The sequence below is a fragment of the Lathyrus oleraceus genome, chromosome 3, assembly GCF_024323335.1.
Source record: "Lathyrus oleraceus cultivar Zhongwan6 chromosome 3, CAAS_Psat_ZW6_1.0, whole genome shotgun sequence".
NCBI lineage: Eukaryota > Viridiplantae > Streptophyta > Magnoliopsida > Fabales > Fabaceae > Lathyrus > Lathyrus oleraceus.
Genome location: NC_066581.1, coordinates 344,824,036 through 344,846,765, shown reverse-complemented (window position 1 = coordinate 344,846,765; position 22,730 = coordinate 344,824,036).

Genomic DNA, 22,730 nt, shown 5'->3' with positions numbered 1-22,730 from the left:
ATATATTTAATGACAAAAATTTCACCTCACTCAACAAAAAAACTGAGGTATAATGTTAAGGTGCGCAATGTTTTATTTATATTTTTAAATAAGTAACATGTATTCCATCGGTTTCTGAATATAACCGAGGGGAAAATAATTCAGGACATGCTTTAAATCTAGGCAAATTCAATTTATGTTTTTATTTCTTTAAAAGTGGTGTCTTTCTTCTTATTTTATTTTTTATTTGTAAATTATTTTTTTATTTCTTTAATTTATGTAATGACTGAGGGATTGGATAATCAGATTTTATTATAAAAACACTCATTAATCATATTTTACGTTAAAACTAATATATATAGCCGCTCCTGAAGGAGAACGGCGATCCAAAACGCAACGGAAATTAAAATTTTCTCCTTTAGTGATCCTTACGAATGTGCATGATCAGTGATAGAATATTTACCTCTTGTAACGATTGAAACCTTTGATGCAGATCTACGGAGCGATCACGAACGTTGAACGACGATAATGCCTCTACTCAGTCCACACGAACGGATTCCTTCAATCTCAGTGCTAGCTGCTATGAATGAAGGCTTTGAGTGAGAGAGAGAGAAAGAGAAAAAGAAAATGCAACCGCAATAAATGCTTCTGCACAAGGGTTCTATTTATAGAACCACTTGTGTGGGCTTCGAGCTAAAAAGCCCACTTAAGTGTATTTGGCTCATATCTTATAATATGCCAAATTCACTTAAGCGTGTGGTACCTTACCATATTTCGTATTCTACTTAAGTACACTGTACCTTACGATGTTCTACAATTCACTTAAGTGCACCGTACCTTACGGTGTTCCTTAGTTACTCTATCTCTCATCAATCTGTCCTTTATGTGTGACCCTGTAGGTTTTTGCGGCATTGACAATTATATTAAATCACGTATTTAACATAATAAACAGTGAGCGGTATCTAGCAACACATCACTGCTATCCAAGACACGAAAATGTCATGTGATCTGACAAATCCTTCTGTGATAATACTTATGTGTATAATTACCTTTTTGCCCTCATGTTTATATTGAACACAAGGTATAAACCGTGTCATCCTTGTCCAGTTCAATATTAGGCCCATAGACATTTATCCTGTTACGCAGGATGGAAAAATTCCATCTAGGTCACTCATGTCTCTCAGCATGCTTTGTGGAGTACCCATCAATTGTCTTTATGGTTATCCAGTTACGAACAATGTTTGATCAGCAATAAAGCACTCGACTCTACATCTAGGGTCCATAGTGGTTTCAGGTCGAAAGGTGGTATACACCATTATCACCATGAGAATAACTTATGACACTTTGCATAACTTTCTATATCGTATTCTCATAGCAGGTCAATCCAGTATAAATATTACTCTTAACATTCATACCTATGTTTAAGACTTGATAACTCCTTATCCATGATCCATGAGATGTGATCATCAGTCTATATACATAATAGTCCTAATGCTTTAATGTTATCCCACTTCACAATAAAGCTCGACTACGGATACTTTAAGAATAATGTCCTTATGTTTAATGTGATCTCATGATCAAGTCACACTTGATACATTAAACGGACTAGCTATTCTAGGGACTTTATTAAACAAACGTAATAAAGAAAAAGCCTTTTATTATTAATAAATAATTCGATACAAGTACCAAAAGTATTGGTCTCTAGGGCTTACACCAACAGCTCCAAACACGTATACATCATTTTTTTGGGTGGATTGCAAGATAGAAAAAATCTTCCTATGTTGCCAATAAAAAAACACTTCATAATTTATTGCTTTCTTCGGTTGACAATATTGAGAAATTTATTCTTAAATATGCTCTAAATTTCAAGCAATTGCAACATAAAAAATGGTGAATGGTAAAAATTTGAAAAGGAAATAAGACATATTACTTTCAATTTTTTATCAATCACAATTTTTGGTAAGTAACATATTACTTCAATTTTAAAAAGTTCTTATTTTATTTTATTTTTTAATTAAAAAAGAAAAACCTTTCCTCTCGGTTTTATAAACGAACATATGGGGTTTAGTTACTCAGCTACAACAATGAATTTATGCCCTACATTCATAAAGTAATAATGCTCAAGATATTGCCAACACATAAGTCCAAGGGAAACTCTCTACATCCACGACTATATATTTTATTTTATTTCTTGTGAAAGCATTTGGCATGAAAACATTTACTAAAGATAATGAAATCTTGGAACAGATCTCTAGGATGGATTGCAAGCGAATAAAGTAAAATTTTCCACAGTTGGAACAAATATCTTATCATAAATTGAATGCATGCAATCCATTAAACTTGAAAAGAACGCATACAAAAGGTATATAATAAAATCTGGATAACATTAAAGATTTGTTGTTCTCAAAGAATAACAACGATGATGATGAATCAGATTTGTCAAAATTTGAATTTGCTTAAATAATATAATTTAATATTTTGTGTAAACAATATAATTTTAAAAAATAAGTTTATTTCCCTCGTTTTTAACAGAAACTGATAGGTATGTGGCGCTTGACAAGAAACATATTTTATTATATTTTTAATTAAAAAAGAAACACACTTACCTCGGTATTGAGTCATAATGATGGAAAACATAAGCGTGTTTATTGAGTATCTTCATCGTTCTTAAACAAATATTTATCTTCGATTTAATGAGTATCAACACTCAAGACAATGTCATTAGTTATCCGCATGAAATCTAAAAGACATTATAAAAGTATTCTGAATATAAAAAAAGGGTAATGCTAACTTGTGCCCCAAGGGCACATGTTAAGAAACCCACAAATAGAAAATCTGTATTGAAAAAATAAATAAAATTATTAATTATAAGTTTTTAATTAATTCAATATACAATTTCCAAGAATTTATTTCTATATTTATCTCTTAACTTGTGCCCTTGGGGCACAAGTTAGTATTACCCATAAAAAAAAATGATAATTAAATATTTGACATGAAAACTTTGAAACTTAAAGAATCTTGAAAAAGATCTCTATGGTGGATTTCAAGAGCAGAATATTATTTGGGTTCAAGGTTTGTGTTCTTAAATAATTTTCTAACTGAATATTTATTTTATTTATCTAATTTTTTGTTTTGTTTTATATCATAAACAAATGTTTTAAATATTCAAAATTTGATATTCCCCAAAATTCAATGAAACAAGGATCCATCATTTGATCTTCCCCAGAATCCATCATTTGGTTTTCACTAACAGTGATGACGATGAGTCGAATTCAAAATTTGTTATATATTTTAACTTTAATATTTTGTGTAAACAATACAATATTTTGTGTAAACAATATTGTTTGTAAACAAATTAATTTATTAATATTCTGTGTACACAATATAATGAGTTTTTTTTAAAACATAATTTATCTTTTCCCTCGGGTTCGGTCATAAACCGAGAGGTATGTGGCATAAGTTTTGAAAATATAAAAAAGCTATTGTTGGGGATTGAACTAATGACCATTTCAAGTATCCCCTCGATTATTCTAAAGGTGAGGGGTTATTTGGCAAGTTATCATGACACTCTTCATTAACTCACTTTTGTGTGGTTAAATCAACTTCGCGTCCGAGGTTAAATGTGTTTTTTGTTGTAGTGTGAGGTCTCACATATTTTGTGATTGTTGCTCTCACATCATATGCAGGGTTTCATGACTAGGATTTTAGCCCATTCTCTAGTCGAATGGATTAGAAAATCTTTGAGCAGACAACAATAGTAATGAGAATATGCGCATTAAATGTTTTTCTTGTAAGTTTCAATGTTTCTCAAGTTGAGCTTGACGCCTGGCACCAGGTTCGAGAATGATGATTCACTTTTTCTCTTAGGGTACTTGAGTGTTTGAACAGGTTGATGTGAGATCATGACTTTTGGTGGCTTGTTATGAGTCGATGCTTGTTATTATGGATTGTGTGGCTATTGGTCCAGGGATATATAAGGGATCCAAGAATAACTTTTACCTTTTCGCCACTTATGAGACTCGAGAAATATTGATAACTTACTATTTATAAGAGATTCAAGCCTTTAGCACTTGAATTTATTTGGTTATTAACAAGTTTTATTATATTAATTTAAGTTCATTGTGTTGTTTTAAGTAATTTTGGAAAGAGCACAATAAGTGATTTCTTTTGTACGTATATGTTTATCGCTTGTATTGGATTGCATTTGGATTTAGCCGAGTGAAAGCTTTGAAGAACGAGGGTTCTGTCAAAGGAGTAGTGGTAACAGGAGGATCATCTGAAAGGCTTGGGACAATATTTTTCAACGAGGATTCAGCCGAGTGAAAGCTTTGAAGAAAAGATTTTATGTCAAAGGAATAGCGATAACCAGAGGGTCAGATTGGAAGTCTTGTGTGACTTGATCTTTCTTAAGATCAAAGGGAGAGAAGAATTTATGATCAGCATCAAATATAAGGTTTGGGGGGTTAGATTGCTACTTTTTCTCTTGTATACAACTCTTGCAAAGGTTAATTACATATCTCAATTCTATTTGGAATTGGGGGCAGACGTACCCATAGTGAGGACAATTGGGGAACTAGCTAAACAAATCTTGGTGTTATCTCTCTCTCTCTCTCTCTCTCTCTCTCTCTCTCTCTCTCTCTCTCTCTCTCTCTCTCTCTCTATATATATATATATATATATATATATATATATATATATATATATATATATATATATATATATATATATATATATATATATATATATATATATATATATATTGTTAATACTCTTAGTGTGCAATTTGATAAACTGAATTTTCTGGTTGTGTTGATGTAATTCAAACTATTTTGTAAAGATAATTGCAATCTAAACAATTGCAATTGTTTTTCATATCTTTAACACAAAGAAAAATTAGTTTGGTGTTTATTGCACACCAAGTGCTTGATAAATTGTTTGTGTCAATTTTTGTTTCCAAAATTCATTTGAAATTCACTAAAAAGTGTGATATTGTTTAAATTATTATTTTGTAAAACATATTAATTTACTTTGTCATCAATAGTATATGTTTCGTTGCAGTTTAAATGTATATCCGATTTATTGATAATTTTTTGGGATAAACGAGTGTCGATCTGAAATTGCTTTCGCTTGCCATAGTATATTTTTAAAGCAAAATTTTTAATCAAAGAAAATTTTATTGTGATCTATTCCCCCCTTCCCTCTAGATCGTTTCTTTGGTTTAACAAGTGGTATCACAAACACCAGTTTATCTTGTACCTCAAATTTGCTTATTAGATTATGCCTTCCTAACCTAAAGGGTCATATAATAAAACGCTTGTTCTGAATAGTGAAAACTATGGTTATTGGAAGGATTGTATGCATATCCATATCAATTATATTTATAGGAATGTATGGAACTCCATACAAAATGGTTCATTTGAAATTACCATGATCAATGCAGATGGCGTTGTTGTACCTAAATCGAAAGTACAATGGAATGTAGATGATGAGAAGAAGTGGTCTTGTGATTGGAAAGCAAGGAATATTCTAATCTCCGCTTTAGGAGTTCATGATATTACCGTGTTTTTCATTGTGAAACCGCTAAAGCTATGTGGGACTTATTACTATTTGCCCATGAGGGTATAAACGAGGACAAACAAGCTAGAATAAATACTTTAAACCAAGTGTTTGAACTCTTTCATATGAAGCATGGTAAAACCATTTCTAATATGCAAAAGAGGTTCAGTCATCTTATAAATTGTTTGAATGCCCTTGGTAAGCCGGTTTCCAATGAAATTTCTACTAACAAAATTTTGAGATGTCTTAATAGAGAATGGAAACCTAAGGTCACCACCATCAAGGAAGCTAACAACCCATTCACATTAGACACTACTACTTTGTCTGGTAAGCTTGAAGAACATGAACAAGAGCTCGTTTTCTTAAAGAAGTATGAGAATAAGGTTAAGAAAGAAAAGAACAAGGAAAATGAGGGGGACAAGAAGTCAATTTCTCTAATGGCTTCTAGTTCTAAGTCATCTACTAAAGAGAAAGATAATAGTGGAACGGGTGATGATGAATGTTCGAATGATGAGTAAATGGATATGTTTGTTAAATGGTACCATAAGTTCATTAAGAGAAATAGAGTGAAGCACTCTGACAAGAATCTCATCAACTTTAGAAGATAAGAAAATTTCTTAAAGCAATATGAGAATAAGAAAGGAAAACTAAAGGGTTCATGCTTCAATTGCGTAAAATTCGTTCATTATAAGTCGGATTGTCCATTACATAATAAGGATAAAGGAAAGGTCAATACAAGAATCCTAGAAAGCCTAGGCAAGCATACATAGATTGGGAAAGTGATAGTGAATCCTCAAGTGAAGGTAGCTTAAGTGAAAGTGATGAAGCGACAAATTTTTGCCTCATGGCCCATCATCATAAGAAGAAGAATGTAAGTCATTCTAAATATGAACCTATTGATAAAATGTCTTATTCTGAATTACAAACTGTTTTTGAAAATCTATATGGTGAAGTCGTAGATGCTTTTAAAAGGTTGGCTTAAAATAAAAGAATTTTTCATACTTAGAAGCCAAAGTTTGAGAAACAGAAAAAAAAAATGGAAGCTCTTAAGCAAACCATGTTAGATGCTTCAAAAGTTGATGTTGAGGAAGAGAAATCTTCTTGGTTTGGTTTTGAGACTTGTCATATTTAGCAAAAAGAGGTTATTACTCTAAAAGCCAAATTGAACAAAGCCTTAGAACCAAAGGTCACCTTCACTATTAATCCTACAAAATTCAAGAGATCTTTAAATGTGTTGTACAAAAAGTACAATTTTGTGGTAAGGGAATCTAATAGCGAAAGTCATTCACATCATCATTTGACTTGTCATTATTGTTGTAAGAAAGGCCATACCATTTCTAAATGCAAATTTAAGAGATATTTGGTTCCTAAAGGTATATTTCAATGGTTGCCCAAATGCAACATTATTTCCATTAACTCTCAAGGATCCAATGAAAATTGGGTACGTATCACTCTTGTTTGATCTTGTAAGTTGAATGTTTTGGCTCCATGGAAAGAATGTGGTTTTTTGATAGTGGTTGCTCAAGGCATATGACGAGTGACATTTCATTATTCATTGACTTCATGCCAAAGAAGAAGGGTTTTGTGACCTACAAAGAAAACAACAAGGGTGAAGTACTTGGTAAAGGTAGTGTAGGTAATCCCTTTTCTACTACTATCTCTGACGTAATACTTGTTGAAGGTCTTAAACATAATCTGCTTAGCATTAGTTAATCATGCAACAAAAACTATAAAATAAATTTCATAAATAGTTGTTGCATAATTGAACACAATGAAAAGAAAGATTATTCGTTTAAGGGCTTGAGGGTTAATAACATCTATATGCTTAACTTGAATGAAGTATCATTAGCAAGTAATAAGTGTTTAGTGACCATGAATGAATACTCTTGGCATAGAAACTTAGAACATATTAATGTTGATCTACTTAATAAAGTGGTTTCAAAAGATCTAGTTATCGGTCTACTGAAAATTAAACTTTCAAAAGACCACCTTTGTGATGCTTGCCAAAATGGGAAAGCAAACAAGGGACTCTTTTAAATCCAAAAATATTGTTTCAACTTTTAGACCTCTTAAGCTTATCTATATGGATCTTTTTGGGCCTTCTAGGACAAAAAGGTTAGGTGGTAATTACTATGGTTTTGATATAGTAGACTATTACTCTAGATTTTGTTGGACTATCTTTTTGCATAGTAAAGATGAGACTTTTCCAGCTTTCACATCTTTTGAAAAGTTATCCCAAAACAAACTAAGTTCAAACATAATTGATATTCAAAGTGATCATGGAGGTGAATTTGAAAACCACCTCTTTGAGGACTATTATGATAAACATGACATTGAACATAACTTTTTAGCTCCAAGAACTCCATAGCAAAATGGTGTTGTGGAGCGCAAAAACATAATTTTAGAGGAGTTGGCAACAACTATGATCAATGAGAGTAGTCTATCTAAATATTTTTAGGCTTATGTTATTAGTATGGCCTGTTATGTTTTAAATAGGATACTTATTCGTCCTATTTTGAGCAAAACACCTTATGAACTTTTAAAAGGTAGAAATTCAAATTTATCATATCTTCATGTTTTCGTATGCAAATGTTTTGTCTTAAATAATGATAAGGATGACCTTGAAAAGTTTGATGCAAAAGTTGATGAAGGTATCTTTCTTGGATATTCTTAGTCAAGCAAAACTTATAGAGTGTACAATAACATATTACTTACTCTTGAAGAGTATGTGCATGTCACTTTTGATGAATCTTATCCTAAAAATGTTGGGAAAGGTATTTATTTTCATGATGCAGGTGTATCTTCAGAAAACATACTCAATAATACCGAAAAAGGAATTGATTAGGCTGAACCGGTGAAACCTAAAAAGGAGGAAGATGATAATCCTAAAAGGAGAAGGATGAGAGTCCAACTAAAGTGGATGATTTTCGTTTGTCCTGGAGGTCTTCAAAGGACCATCCGATCAACAACATTCTTAGAGACATCACCAAAGGCGTGACTACACACTCTAAGCTAAGTAATTTATGTTATCACTTTGTATTCGTTTCACAATTTGAGCCTAAAAATGAAAAAGATGCCTTAATTGATGAGCAATGGCTTATGGTCATACAAGATGAGCTAAATCAATTTAAAAGAAATGGTGTGTGAAACCTTGTCCCACCTCCGCGAGATCATCAAATCATTGGCACTAAGTGGATTTTTAGAAATAAACTAGACGAAAATAGAGTGATAACTAGGAATAAGTCTCTCCTAGTGGCTCAAGGATATAACCAAGAGGAGGACATAAATTATGATTAAACTTATGCTTCAGTATCCCACCTCGAGGCTATATGCCTTTTACTAGCATATGCATGTTCTAAAAATCTCAAATTATTTCAAATGGACATGAAAAGTGTTTTCCTTAATGGTTATATAAACGGAGGGAAAACATAATTCAGGACATGCTTTGAATCACAGGAAATTCAATTTATGTTTTTACTTATTTAAAAGTGCTGTCTTTTTTGTTGTTTTAAATTATTGTTTTATTCCTTTAGTTTCTATAATAATCGAGAGATAAGATAATCGGATTTTACTATAAAAACACTCACTAATCAGATTCTACCCTCACCCTAACTTATATGTAGCTACTCCAAACTCGTATGCATCATTCTTTGGGATGGATTACAAGACCCAAAAAATCTTCAATGTTCTCTGTTGTATGTTTTTCTTCTATCTTGAACAAAACATTTTTTTCTTCCCTTGCAATCTATCTCTCACAATGATGTTGATGTGTTGTTGTATTTGTGGAATAATCTTCCTATGTTGTCAATCAAAGAAAACACTCCATGATTTATTGCTTTCTTTGGTTGACAACATTGAGAAATTTATTCTTAAACATGCTCTAAATTGCAAGCAGTTGCAACACAAAAAATGGTGAATGGTAGAAATTTAAAAAGAAAACAAGACATATTACCTCAGTTTTAAAAAAGTCCTTATTTTATTTTATTTTTTAATTCAAAAAAGACAAACCTTTCCCCTTGGTTTTATAAAAGATCTTAGGGGTTTATTTACTCAGCTACAATGATGAATCTATGCCCTGAATTCATAAAGTAACAACGCTTAAGATATTGTTAACACATCAATCCACTAGAAACTCTCTACATCCACGACTATATATCTTATTATCTTTTTTGTGAAAGCATTTGCCATGAATATATTTGCTCAAGATAATGAAATCTTGAAACAGATCTCTAGGATGAATTGCAAGTGCAGAAAAATAAAGTTTTCTCATGGTTCGAACATTTAACTTATTAGAAATTGGATGCATGCAATCCATTGAACTTGAGGAGAATAGCGATCCAAAACGCAACGGAATTTAAAAATTTCTCCTTTAGTGATCCTTACGAATGGGCATGATCAGTGATAGAATCGTTACCTCTTGTGGCGATTGAAACCTTTGATGCAGATCTACGGAGCGATCACAAATGTTGAATGGTGACAACGCCTCTACTTAGTCCACACGAACGGATTCCTTCAATCTCAGTGCTAGCTGCTATGAATGAAAGCTTTGAGTGAGTGAGAGAGAGAGAGAGAGAGAGAAACGAAATTACAACTGCACAAATGCTTCTACACAAGGGTTCTATTTATAGAACCACTTGTGTGGGCTGCAAGCTAAAAAGCCCACTTAAGTGTATGTGGCCCATATCTTATAATATGCCAAAATCACTTAAGCGTGTGGTACCTTACCATATTTCGTATTCTACTTAAGTACATTGTACCTTACGATGTTCTACAATTCACTTAAGTGAACCGTACCTTACGGTGTTCCTTAGTTACCCTGTCTCTCATCAATCCGTCCTTTTGTGGGTGACCCTGTAGGTTTTCGCGACATTAGCAATTATATTAAATCACGTATTTAACATGATAAACAGTGAGCGGTGTCTAGCAACACATCACTATTGCCCAAGACACTAAAATGTCATGTGATCTGACAAATCCTTTTGTGATAATACTTATGTATACAATTACCCTTTTACCCCTATGTCTATATTGAACACAAGGCATAGACCGTGTCATCCTTATCCAGTTCAATATTGAGCTTGTAGACATTTATCCTGTTATGTAGGATGGGAAAATTCCATCTAGGTCACTCATGTCCCTCAGCATGCTTCGTGGAGTACCCATTAACTGTCTTTATGGTCATCCAGTTACAGACAATGTTTGATCAACAATAAAGCACTCGACTCTACATCTAGGGTCCATAGTCGTTTCAGGTCGAAGGGTGGTATACACCACTATCACCATGAGAATAACTTATGACACTTTGTATAACATTCTATATGGTATTCTCATAGCGGGTCAATCTAGTATAAGTATTACTCCTAATATTCATACCTATGTTTAAGACTTGATAACTCCTTATCCATGATCCATGAGATGTGATTATCAGTCTATATATATAATAGTCTTAATGCTTTAATGTTATCCCACTTCACAACAAAGCTCGACTGTGGATACTTTAAGAATAGTGTCTTTATGCTTAATGGGATCTCATGATTAAGTCACACTTTATACATTAAATGGACTATCTATTCTAGGGACTTTATTAAACAAACATAATAAAGAAAAAGCATTTTATTATTAATAAATAATCAGATTTTACTATAAAAACACTAACTAATCAGATTTTACCCTAACCCTAACTTATATGTAGCTGCTCCAAACACGTATGCATCATTCTTTGGGATGGATTACAAGACCCAAAAAATCTTTAATGTTCTTTGTTGTATGTTTTTCTTCTATCTTGAACAAAACATTTTTTCTTCCCTTGCAATCTATCTCTCACAATGATGTTGATGTGTTGTTGTATTTGTGGAATAATCTTCCTATGTTGTCAATCAAATAAAATACTCCATGATTTATTTCTTTTTTTGGTTGACAACATTGAGAAATTTATTCTTAAACATGCTCTAAATTGCAAGCAGTTGCAACACAAAAAATGGTGAATGGTAGAAATTTGAAAAGAAAACAAGACATATTACCTCAGTTTTAAAAAAGTCCTTATTTTATTTTATTTTTTAATTCAAAAAATACAAACCTTTCCCCTCGGTTTTATAAAATATCTTAGGGGTTTATTTACTCAGCTACAATGATGAATCTATACCCTAAATTCATAAAGTAACAACGCTTAAGATATTGTTAACACATCAATCCACAAGAAACTCTCTACATCCACCACTATATATCTTATTCTCTTTCTTATGAAAGCATTTGCCATGAATATATTTGCTCAAGATAATGAAATCTTCGAACAAATCTCTAGGATGAACTGCAAGTGCAGAAAAATAAAATTTTCTCATGGTTAGAACATTTAACTTATTAGAAATTAGATGCATGCAATCCATTAAACTTGAAAAGAATGCCACACAAAAGGTATATAATAAAATCTGGATAACAACAAAGATTTGTTGTTCTCCAAGAATAACAACGACGATGAAGAATTAGATCTGTCAAAATGCACCTAAATAATGCGCACAAAGATTGTCAAATTTGAACTTGAAAAGAATGCGCACAAAGATTTTCAAATTTGAAAAGAATTCAATTCACTGAACTTGAAAATAATGCGCACAAAGATTGTTAAATTTGAAAATATAGAGTTCAAGGATTTGGTTAAGAAGGAGTGGGAGAGCTTCAATATAGTAGGATAGAGAGATTACGTCTTAAAAGAAAAAATGAAGCTTCTTAAAGAGAGTCTAAAGAAGTGGAACAAGGATATTTTTTGGTGGACAAATTTGAAGCTCGACAAAAAGGTGGAAGAAGTGAATAATTTGGATACTTTGCATGAGGATTATTGGGATGATCATGTTGAAGATTTCATCTCCAAGAGAGGCGAGGGTACTAAGGCGTTGTGGAGAAATTTACACCTCAAAGATAGTTTATTGAGGCAAAAGGCTAGAATTAAGTGGCTTAGGGAAGGTGATCTAAACATCAGATCATAGTATTTTGGAGGCAAAAAGTTTATAGGTTATTTGTCGTCTAATGAAGGGATTGTTGAGTCAGTGGGGGAGGTGAAGGAAAAAGTTAAGAGATTCTTTTAAGATGAGTTTTTTTGAGGCAAATTATTGCAGGCGTGAGTTGGATGGTTTAGATTTTAAGCTCCTTTCTCAGGCAGAGTCAGGAAGTTTGGAGGAACCTTTCCCAAAAATCGAAAGTAGTGAGGCAATTTGGAGTTACGTTGGTCCCGACAATTTCAACTTTGTTTTTATCAAAAATAGTTGGTATATTCTTAAGGGTGATATTATCAAGTTTGTAAAGGAGTTTCATGGTAAGGCCAAATTGTCTAAATTTATAACCTCTACTTTCTCGACTCTCATTCCTAAGAGTGTTAACCCTCTAGTTTTGAATGATTATAGACCTATATGCTTAGTGGGGAATTTATACAAAATTTTAGCAAAGTTTTAGCGTCTAGACTCAAAAGGGTGTTGGGATCTTTAATCTCTAAATTTCAAACTGCTTTTGTCTCGGGTAGGGAACTGTTAGATGGAGCAGTTGTTGCCAATGATATTATCAATCTAGTTGTTAGAAACAAGAAGGAATGTATGTTTTTCAAAGTCGATTTTGAAAAGGCATACGATTGTGTGAGTTGGAACTTCTTGAGGTTCATGATGAAAAATATGGGGTTTAGATCTCTGTGGTTAAAATGGATGGAAGCTTGTATTTCAATAGCCATATTTTAGTTTTGGTGAATGACAGTCTGACTAAGGATTTCGAAGCGGGAAGAGGGTTGAGAGAATGTGATCCTTTAACGTGAGGTCGCAAATTGGGATAAAACAACAAAATGGTAACACATGAATTGTCACAAAAAGCAAGTATGCATGACGAACCGTGAAGCAAATGCAACATTAGGCAACAAAAACACAAAGTGAATACACGAAACGTAATGCACGAAAAACAACACAATGAAATTTCGAAAATCAACATGCATACAAAATGTAATGTTCATATTGAGCTAACGTAACAAAATGAAAGTTAACGTAACGTAACGAAAAGTAACGCGGTTACACGAAAGTTAATGCGCAAATTATAATGTAACACAAGGTATGTGCGAAAAATAATGCCAAACGCAACCAAACAACACGCTTACGCATCACATATTACATCCTTACATCATAATAAAAAATCCAGCAGCGCTACAACATATAAATCATGTTGAATATACAAAACTATCTAATTTCAATTTAACAAAAACAACAAACAACAACACACACACACACAAAACGAAAATATTTACATAATTACATAACTATAATTGAAATAGTCCAACAACATTCCAGCAAAGTCAGAGCAAAAAATATGCGAATGCAATCAAAGTTCAGATTGCAAAACCAATAACATCTAACACTATATCAATAATACAAAATATATTAAACATTTAAGCCACAAGTCTTTAAACATCTTACCCACGACAGCAGCGGAAAACTCTTAGAACAAAAACGAGTCATATACGAGTTTCATATTAGTTGAAGCGGGAGTTTGTGGTGTGTGAATCGGAGGTGTTTTCTAGTGTTGTTGTTACGTTGATAATGTCACTACAGTGGTGAGAAGTGCGGCCGAAGATTAAAGGTGAGGGCGACGAAGTGGAGTTTTGGTGGTTGAGAATCAGAGCAGAAGTAAAGAGGGAATTAAAAGCCATGAGCTGTGGTGGTTAGTGAGTGTTTTAGTGGCTGTGAAACAATGATGTTGTTGTTCGAAACAGGAGTAGGGTGGTGGTTTGGTCGAGGTTGTTGCAACGACAAAAATAAAGGAGAGAGTGTTCTGATTGGAGTTATAAGTTATTGTTGAAGAGAAAAGGAAAGGTGATGAGAAAGAGAGAGAAGGAGTTGTGATTGGTTCTCCAGAGGTTGTTTTAAAGGAGGGATAAGTAGTTGTTCAGGGAAGGGAGGTCGTGTTGTGGTGAGGGTGAGGTCCACATGTGGTTGTTGTTGTTTGTTGTAGTGGAGGAAATTGGAGTTTTTATGAAGGAGCTTTGTGTTGGTGGAGGGATTTTTTTGTGGTCGGCTTGGTGGTGTTTGAAGTTGCGAAGAAAAAGAAGAAGAAGGGTGTGGTTGTATTGTTGGAGAAATGGAGAGTGAAAGGCCTTTTGATCATGAAGAAGAAGATCAAAATTTGTTTATGTTTTTTTTTTCTTTGTAATTATTTTTTCCTTTTTTTTATTTGAGGATTGGTAAAGAGAGGATTATTATTAGATGAGTAGCGACTATCCTCCTTTCTCAATGGTAAACTTAAGCTTATATAGTAACACACTTATGGTTTTTATTTTAATTAGTCCCCACAATACCATTGGTCCTAAATTTGTGACAATTTGTCAAATTTAATGAAATAATGTTTCTAATAAAAAGAAATAAAACTCTCAATTAGTTTATTTCTATTTTTATTTACTTTTCTTAATTATTTGATTAAAAAACAAAATAAAAAGGAATTAAAATGAATACATGTCGAACGCGTGAATACGCGAAAAAAACAAATGAATGCACTATAACAATCTACGCAAAATATAGTTCAGTAAAACAGACAACCACAAATTAAAATGTTGCAGTTAAAAATACCCGAATGAAAAGGCTCAAAGTGATCAAAATGAGAACGCGCACGGATGCAATAAAATGAGCACACCAAATAAAATTATGTGTAATGTAGTTCAATAAAATAGATAGTTACAGGCCTAAACCTAAAAACATTGTTCAGTGACTCAAACACGGTTAGAAAATCGATTCAACCGGTCTGTCTGCAAAACAGAAGTTTGATTACGGACATCACAAAATAAAACTAGTTTCCTGGAAATTTAAAATGCCTGAACAAAATTGGGGTATGACACATACCTCATATTGCATAGAAGTCAAACAACTCAACCATCTTCCAGCTTCAAAGTCTCAAAATGTTCTTTACTTGAGCACATGGACCAACTCTTTTTAGTCTTCAAACTCGACACCACTTATGCATCAACACTCTAATAATTATCCCCATTTGGAGCAACTAAAGTCTGAACAAAATCTTCATTTTCTTCCCTTTTGGAGCAATCCTTCTTAAAAAGACTGATTTTTGGACAAAGAAAGCATTTTAATCTTAACTTATCAAACCTCTTGGGTTTGTACATCTCTCTACACTAATTTCCTTCTCTTGAAACATCCAAGCCTTCACCATTATTGTTAATCTTCAAATATTTAACCTTTGAAAATTTAATGGATATCACAATTGTTTGGGCTTTATCCAAAGTAATATTATCTTCTTTATCATAAAGAATGGAATCCTTGAAATGCTCAAAGGATATGGGAAAAGAGTTTAACAAGAGTAGAACCTTATCCTCATCATTAATCTTCAGCTTAATATTCTCCAGATCATTAATGATCTTGTGAAATTATCATAGCCGCTTGATATTGAACTTTTTTCTACCATTCTAATGACTAGGGTTATTGTTTTAGACACAACCTGTGAGTAAAAAACTTGATCATATATAATGATTCAAAAGCTTCACCAAGGTCGTTAAAAGTACGAATCTTTGCACCGTCCAAGCCCATGTACCACTTAAGAGCGGCACCAGTTAAACCATCTTGAAAGTAGTGGATCAGAAGCTGATGGTTGTCAGTATGAGTGGACATCTTCCTAGCATACATAACCAAATGACTTTGAGGACATGAACTTCCTTTTTATTTCTCGAAGTCTGGTACTTTGAATTTAGGCATAATTTGAACATTAGGAACCAAGCAGAGTTCGGAAGCGGTCTTGCCAAAAAGATCCTTACCTCGAAGAGCGTTGATTTCCCTTTGCATTTCTAAGAACTGATCTTGAAATCCCTCTAACCTTTCATCTACTCGCACAACTTCGCTTGGAGCAGCGTGAAAAATGTTTTCTTCATTATAAGGAGTTGTATGCACCACGGGAGGAGGTACAGACATCACAACAGTCACTACTGGAGCTTCAACGTTTTGAGGGAGGTATCTTGTTAGCATATAACCGTGAGGCGTTCCCCAAGGGAAACCAGGTGGCATGTGATATTGTTGATCCTTGACGTCCGCCACTGGAATGGGCGTCGAGACGTTCTCAGAGATTGTTGTTCGTTGCAATGGATCTTGAGAATTGTTCGATGACTGATTCTGAGCAGCCACCAAAGTGTCCATCATAGCAGTAAGCCTTTCCAAACAGTCTTTCAAGGTGATTACTTCCTCCATGAGCTCTTGGTTTTCTTGTTAAAGTTGACTCATCCTTCTCCGGCGACTGGATCGAGTATTGTACCGGTGATTCAGTTTGACTATTGGAGGGAGAAGACACATGTAAGTTTCTTGAAATGCAGGAACTTGTGCTTGAATGATGCATGATATGCATATGCAAAATATGAGTTTTAATTTTTAAGAAACTTAATAATTTATTGCAAATATTATAGAGACAAAATTTGGTATAAGCTGAACAAAAACCTTTTTATATTAAACAATTGAGGGATTACAATGGATGAAATACAATTTCAACGATCCTAAATAATATAAAAGGAAAATAGCTAAGTCTATAAGGCCTAAGGAATCTCATATGTAGAAGGTCCTACTGCTGGCTGATGCTTCCTTTTCTGCCTCTTTAGCTGAGCATTCTCGATCATAATCTTGTCGACGATTCCCTTCCAAGCACCTGAGGTGGGAGGTATGCTGGAGTACTCATGAAATAGCTGGACTTTAGAGAGAAGTAAACCTTCTTGTTCCTCGTGTTTCTTCACAGCTTGTTGTTCCAAGATCTCAATCAAATCATCCTTCTCCTTTAGCTGCTGCTCCATCTTCATCTTCTTATCATTCAAGACATGGTACTAGCCTTCCCAAGTGTCTCTTTCCAATTTCAACCTATCCAAAACTTCTTGAAACTCTTCCCTACTCTCAATAGGAATGGTGGACGATGATGTTATAGCAAAAGGGAATGAAGGTTTCTCAAGAGCATAAGGCATCTTAAATTCACTGGCTCTAGCACAACCCCATTGGGTGTAGGGCTCAAAAGCAACATAATTCTTTCTTCCTAATCAGTCTTTTCCTTTCCTGTGAATGTTGCGCCAAGCATGTATGATTCTGTCCTTCAGACCAGAACTTTCTTCTTCATTAAAGTAAAAGAAACCTGACAATAGAAGGTTATCGGGTTTATCCACCATAAGATATCCTAACTGGCGTTTGGCAAGGATAGGGTTGTAGTTAATTCCCCCATGTACACCAAGGAGAGGTACATTAGGAAATTCACCATAACTGTCAATAATCACTCCAACATAATAGGAGGGGTCATACCAATGAATACTCTCTTGATCAATGGACATGAACCTCTGAGACCATCTGAGCTTCTGTGGATTCTCCCTGAAGAGCCTAGATCTGGGCAAGTGAGAAATAAACCACTTATAACAAAGAATGGTTCCACCACCTTTCTTAGTCCTGTGATGGATAGAATGGTAGGTATCTCCAAGTAATGTGGGTATTGGGTTACCAATTAAGAAGATTCGTATAACATTAACATCCACAAAGTCATCAATGTTTGGGAAAAGTAAAATTCCATAAATGAGTAGAGAAAAAATGGCTTCAAATGCATCTCTACTATCTGCTTCTGCAAAGATAAAGGCTTCCTCCAACAGGAATCTAGAGGTTAGACCTAGAATCCCTCCTTTTTTAGTGAAGTTGTCCTTCACAACAGACGTTTCTAAGTGAAGTGCTTCTGCAATAGCTGCTGATGTAGGGGTCTTCTCTGAACCACTGAATGGTAATTTGTTAGAGATCGGCAAACCAAACCAATAAGAGTATTCTTCTAGAGTAGGCATAAGTTGTAGTCTGGAAATGTGAAGCAATGGTATAGTGGATCATAAAATTGTACCAGTGTGTTGAGAACTCCATCTTCAACCTTGGTCTTCAAGATACCCATAAGTCTTCCATACTAAGCTCTGAAATCCTCTAGACTAACTATCATAGAACCAAGCTTCTTCAACTTTGTTAAGTCAAGACATTTGAAAGTGTATTTCTTAGTATTCCTCCTTCCAAGTTCCTATCGATATTTGCAAAAGAAAACTATTGAGTTTCTTGGTTTTGATGCAAACAGGTTTTTTTATGGATGCATGAATGCATGAATGAATGTTTCACAAATACAGGTTTAGGGTTTTGATATTAAGCATGGACCCAAGGGTCTAACCATCCCACAATGTATGAACTAATATATTTATTTTGTACCCGTATAATAAGGTTCTAATATGGTCCCCAGAGTCATAGATCCATCTTTCGGATATTATCGATTTAACGATTTGCTCGCAGACCAATAACATTCTCAAGAGAAACTCGTCTGAGTGTAGCATTGTGTAACAATTAACTTAGATCTTACACCTGAATAATCTCCGCACTACATCCTAAAAAGGCTTATAGGGGTTGAAAGGGTTCTAAAGGTCCTCAATTTCTTAAACTCCCAGATCGAATATAATAATGCCATTACGATTTACTCGTAACAAGAAATATTACCATCAAAGGGGTCTCCACTGAGCAGGGTTATATCATATGTTAATCATGCTTAGGATTACTCCAGACATGTAACTTTGATTATACCATCATCTTATCTTATTTGTATTCTGTAATCCGGGTTAGGATTTCGTCACCACTTATAGATCTCCATAATGAAACCCCAGAAAACATAGCAACAAATAATAATAAACACATATAAACAAGTTAGGTATCACCCACTTAATATTATAACCCCAGTGAAGTCGCCATTTCTGACGCGGTGAAGAATCGGAGACCAAGCTATTGATTTGACTTGACTCATGAATCAAAATATCACCATCGAACTTTAATTTATCCAATGGGAAGGGGAAAAGATTAAAAAGTAAACCCAATATGTATATGAAAATCTAGAAGATTAAACTTAAGCTAAGCAAAATGGGGGGAGATTCTAAAGGTACGGGGGGTGTTATGAAAAGGGAAGGTATTAGCATCCTAATCATCTGTAGTACTCTACAGGAACCTTTTGGGTATATGTGTTTGGTTTAAAATTGTTTGTTATTTGATTGGGGAGATGAGAAAAAGAACATTTTTTATTATTTGATGATTTGGAAAGATATTGAGTCTTATGCCTACGTACCCGTGAAGGATCAAAACCTCGTAGTTCGGGTTCAAAAGTAAGAAGGGATTTGTTGGGGTTGATTTATGAGAAATAGACAAATTGTCATCTTAAGGAGAAAACTCACATTTAAACCACCACAAACATGTGGAAGATAGATCTTTGCATCAAATTGAAAGAAGGGCTCTCACTTGGATATATAATCAACAAGTATGCCACATATCTCTTCCAAATGGAAAAGAATCAATATCAATCTCAACAATGTTATGGGGTAGGAGATTTAAATCTCAACTAGGGATGACTCATGTCTAATCCTTTTATGAAAAGGTTTTAAACATGGAAAATCCAAAGTGGCAAAAGGGTTTGAGTTAAGTTTGTGTTTTTTAGGTCTTATGAAAAGATCTTTGAATATGCTTAAGTGTTTTGAAGCATTTGATTAAGAAATAAAAGGAGAAACAATGACCTAAGTCAAAGTTTATTATGAAAGTGGTTATAAGAAGGAGAGAGAGATAGAATCCTAAAGTTTAAATTGAGGGGAACCTAAGATTTTATCTAGAAGTTTTTGGATTAATGGGAATAAAAGGTTGTATAGAATATAGATGAACACACACATGCAAAATGACAATAATGTCATGATTCTTTTCCCTTGGATATAAATAATAACAAGATTGAATATGCATTAACATTAGGGTACAAAATATGGCTAAGTACAATGACAATCACAAGGTGGGTGAGGTATGGATGACAATATTAATCATGGTTTTTAGGCATTGAGATAAACATAAATAAGACAACGACGAAGTTGCACATAACATCACAAGACACCACATCTTGATGGTGAAGACAAAATCATATTTGACATGGTGAAAACATTCATTGGTACATGGTAAACATAACATGAATCAATTTGGGTCAAACATGCATCACATTATAAGTCTTAACAAAATAAACATTATATTTGAATCAAAGTTCATGATAAGACCAAACTTAAGTGGAAACCTAATCACCTCCTAACCATTCATTCAAGCATGTTTTTAAGGTGAATCAATTAAATTTTATGAAGATAATCAAGTTCAAACATGTTAAGGATAACAATGAACATTTAAAAGAGTATGCTTTAATCATACAAACTTCCAACATCAAGAACAAATAAGACATAAGACAAAAGAATCAATTAGGAGCCTTAAAAAAACACTTAAAACACATGTTTTTCTATCAATCAAAAGTGGTGAAATAAATAACACTTAAAACACTTAAAACACATGTTTTTCTCATGAACACATGGCAAAAAGAATGGGTCAAAAATGTTAAGGGAATATGAAGTTATGGATATTTAAAGTTATGAAGAAAATTGAACATTTAACAAGTAAAAAAAATCATTACACTATCCAGATTTGAACCCACACCCAATAACTCAACAAGTTAGTGTATTACCACTGGGGTGCAATTAAAATATATATTAAAGTGACTTTTAAAATTTTAAACATGGCTCAAAACTTCATCTTCCTCATTCATTCCGTAATCCATAGTTTCCACCATTTTCACATATTGTTAAAACTCTAACTCTCTCAATTCTTAACGAAATCAAAAGTTGTAAAGACCAAAATTGCTTAGAATTTCGCAAGGAATATAATGGTACTCACTAATTTCATTTATTTTTCATAAATATCCAGAAATCAAACAAAATGCATATGAACCCTAAAAATTGAATTTAAAATTAAATTCCAAACATCATCGATTAAGACCAATGATCATAGGGGTTTTGTTCCTGACATCTTGGCAAGTGTAATGGTAACAAGAATGATGCAAAATGGTACCTTAAATCATAAATTGCAGAAATGAATACATACCTCAAAAATAAAAATCGTCCTTTGGAGTAGGGGTGTTCTAGATGTGATTTTATGATCTGAACAACTTCCTTACACCTCTAGGAAGGTGTTTGAATGTCTGGCTTGAGCTGAGAGGGCTTGGTTCTTCCTTTCTAAATCAAGTTGCAAGTTATGAAAATGTGATTTGGAAGATGGTGGTAGGGTTGTTACAGAAGTTGTTCAAGTGTTTGGACAACTTCTAATGGATGTTTAGAAGTTGTTTGAAGTGTTGGTTTGGAGAAAACACAAGCACGATGGAATTTGAAAGTTTGAGGTTTGGAGAATTTGCTACAATGGAGTTTTTGTGCCAATTTTGGTGTATTGAGTTATGAGGCTTGTCTCTCTATTTATAGAGGCTCCATATGGTTCATGTAACTTGCAGAAATCAATCTTGGTTCAATTGGAATGCTAGTTTGGTGACTTGGTTTCATTTTGCACAAAAACTCATAATGGATCATGATGAAATTGTGGAGTGAAAGGACGAGTTTAGAGGTACTTTTAGGATGTTTCTTCTGGTTTAGGGGTTAAGTGTGATTAGAAGAAACAAGTTAGAAGCCCAATGCAAGAGTGGTTGGAAAAGTTGGCCTTTATCAAAATGGATATGAAGCTTTTTGCAAAACCTTCCAAATCTGGCATCAAGACTTGGTCAATGGCTCAATCCCTTGTGTAATGCATCAAAGATTTGTGTAATCTTCTGATTAAGGTGAGATTTAGAAGCAAGATAGACTGTAAAGCAAGATCTTGTAGCTTTGGCTCAAGGTTACATGATGAATTTGTCATGAAAATGACCCAAAAATTCAGATTTGGATAGCCAACTTCAACTCTTCGAAACTCCTAGCTCAAATATGATAATTTCATGCTACTGGACTTTTTGGAAATCTAAGACAATGATCTACAACTTTTATGTTGGGAGTTTTCCTTGAATCAATGTGTATCATGCTGAAAAGTGATGATCAAGTAAGCCACTTTTTGAAGGCAGATTTGGTTGAAAAATTTTCTAAGTGTTTTAAGTTCATGGTACCAACTTCATGGCTTCATAACTTGAAATCCTTGTATTTTTTGGGAATTAATCATCAAGGACAAAGTTTAAGTATAACGTAATACCTTTAATATGATCATTGGAGCAAAGAAAATGGTGGCCTGGATCACAAGTTATAGCCTTGGAAAGATGGGTACTTGAACATGTATTTTTTCATAACTTAGAAAATTTTACAAAACCAAATCTTGTCCTTTTTGCAAGTA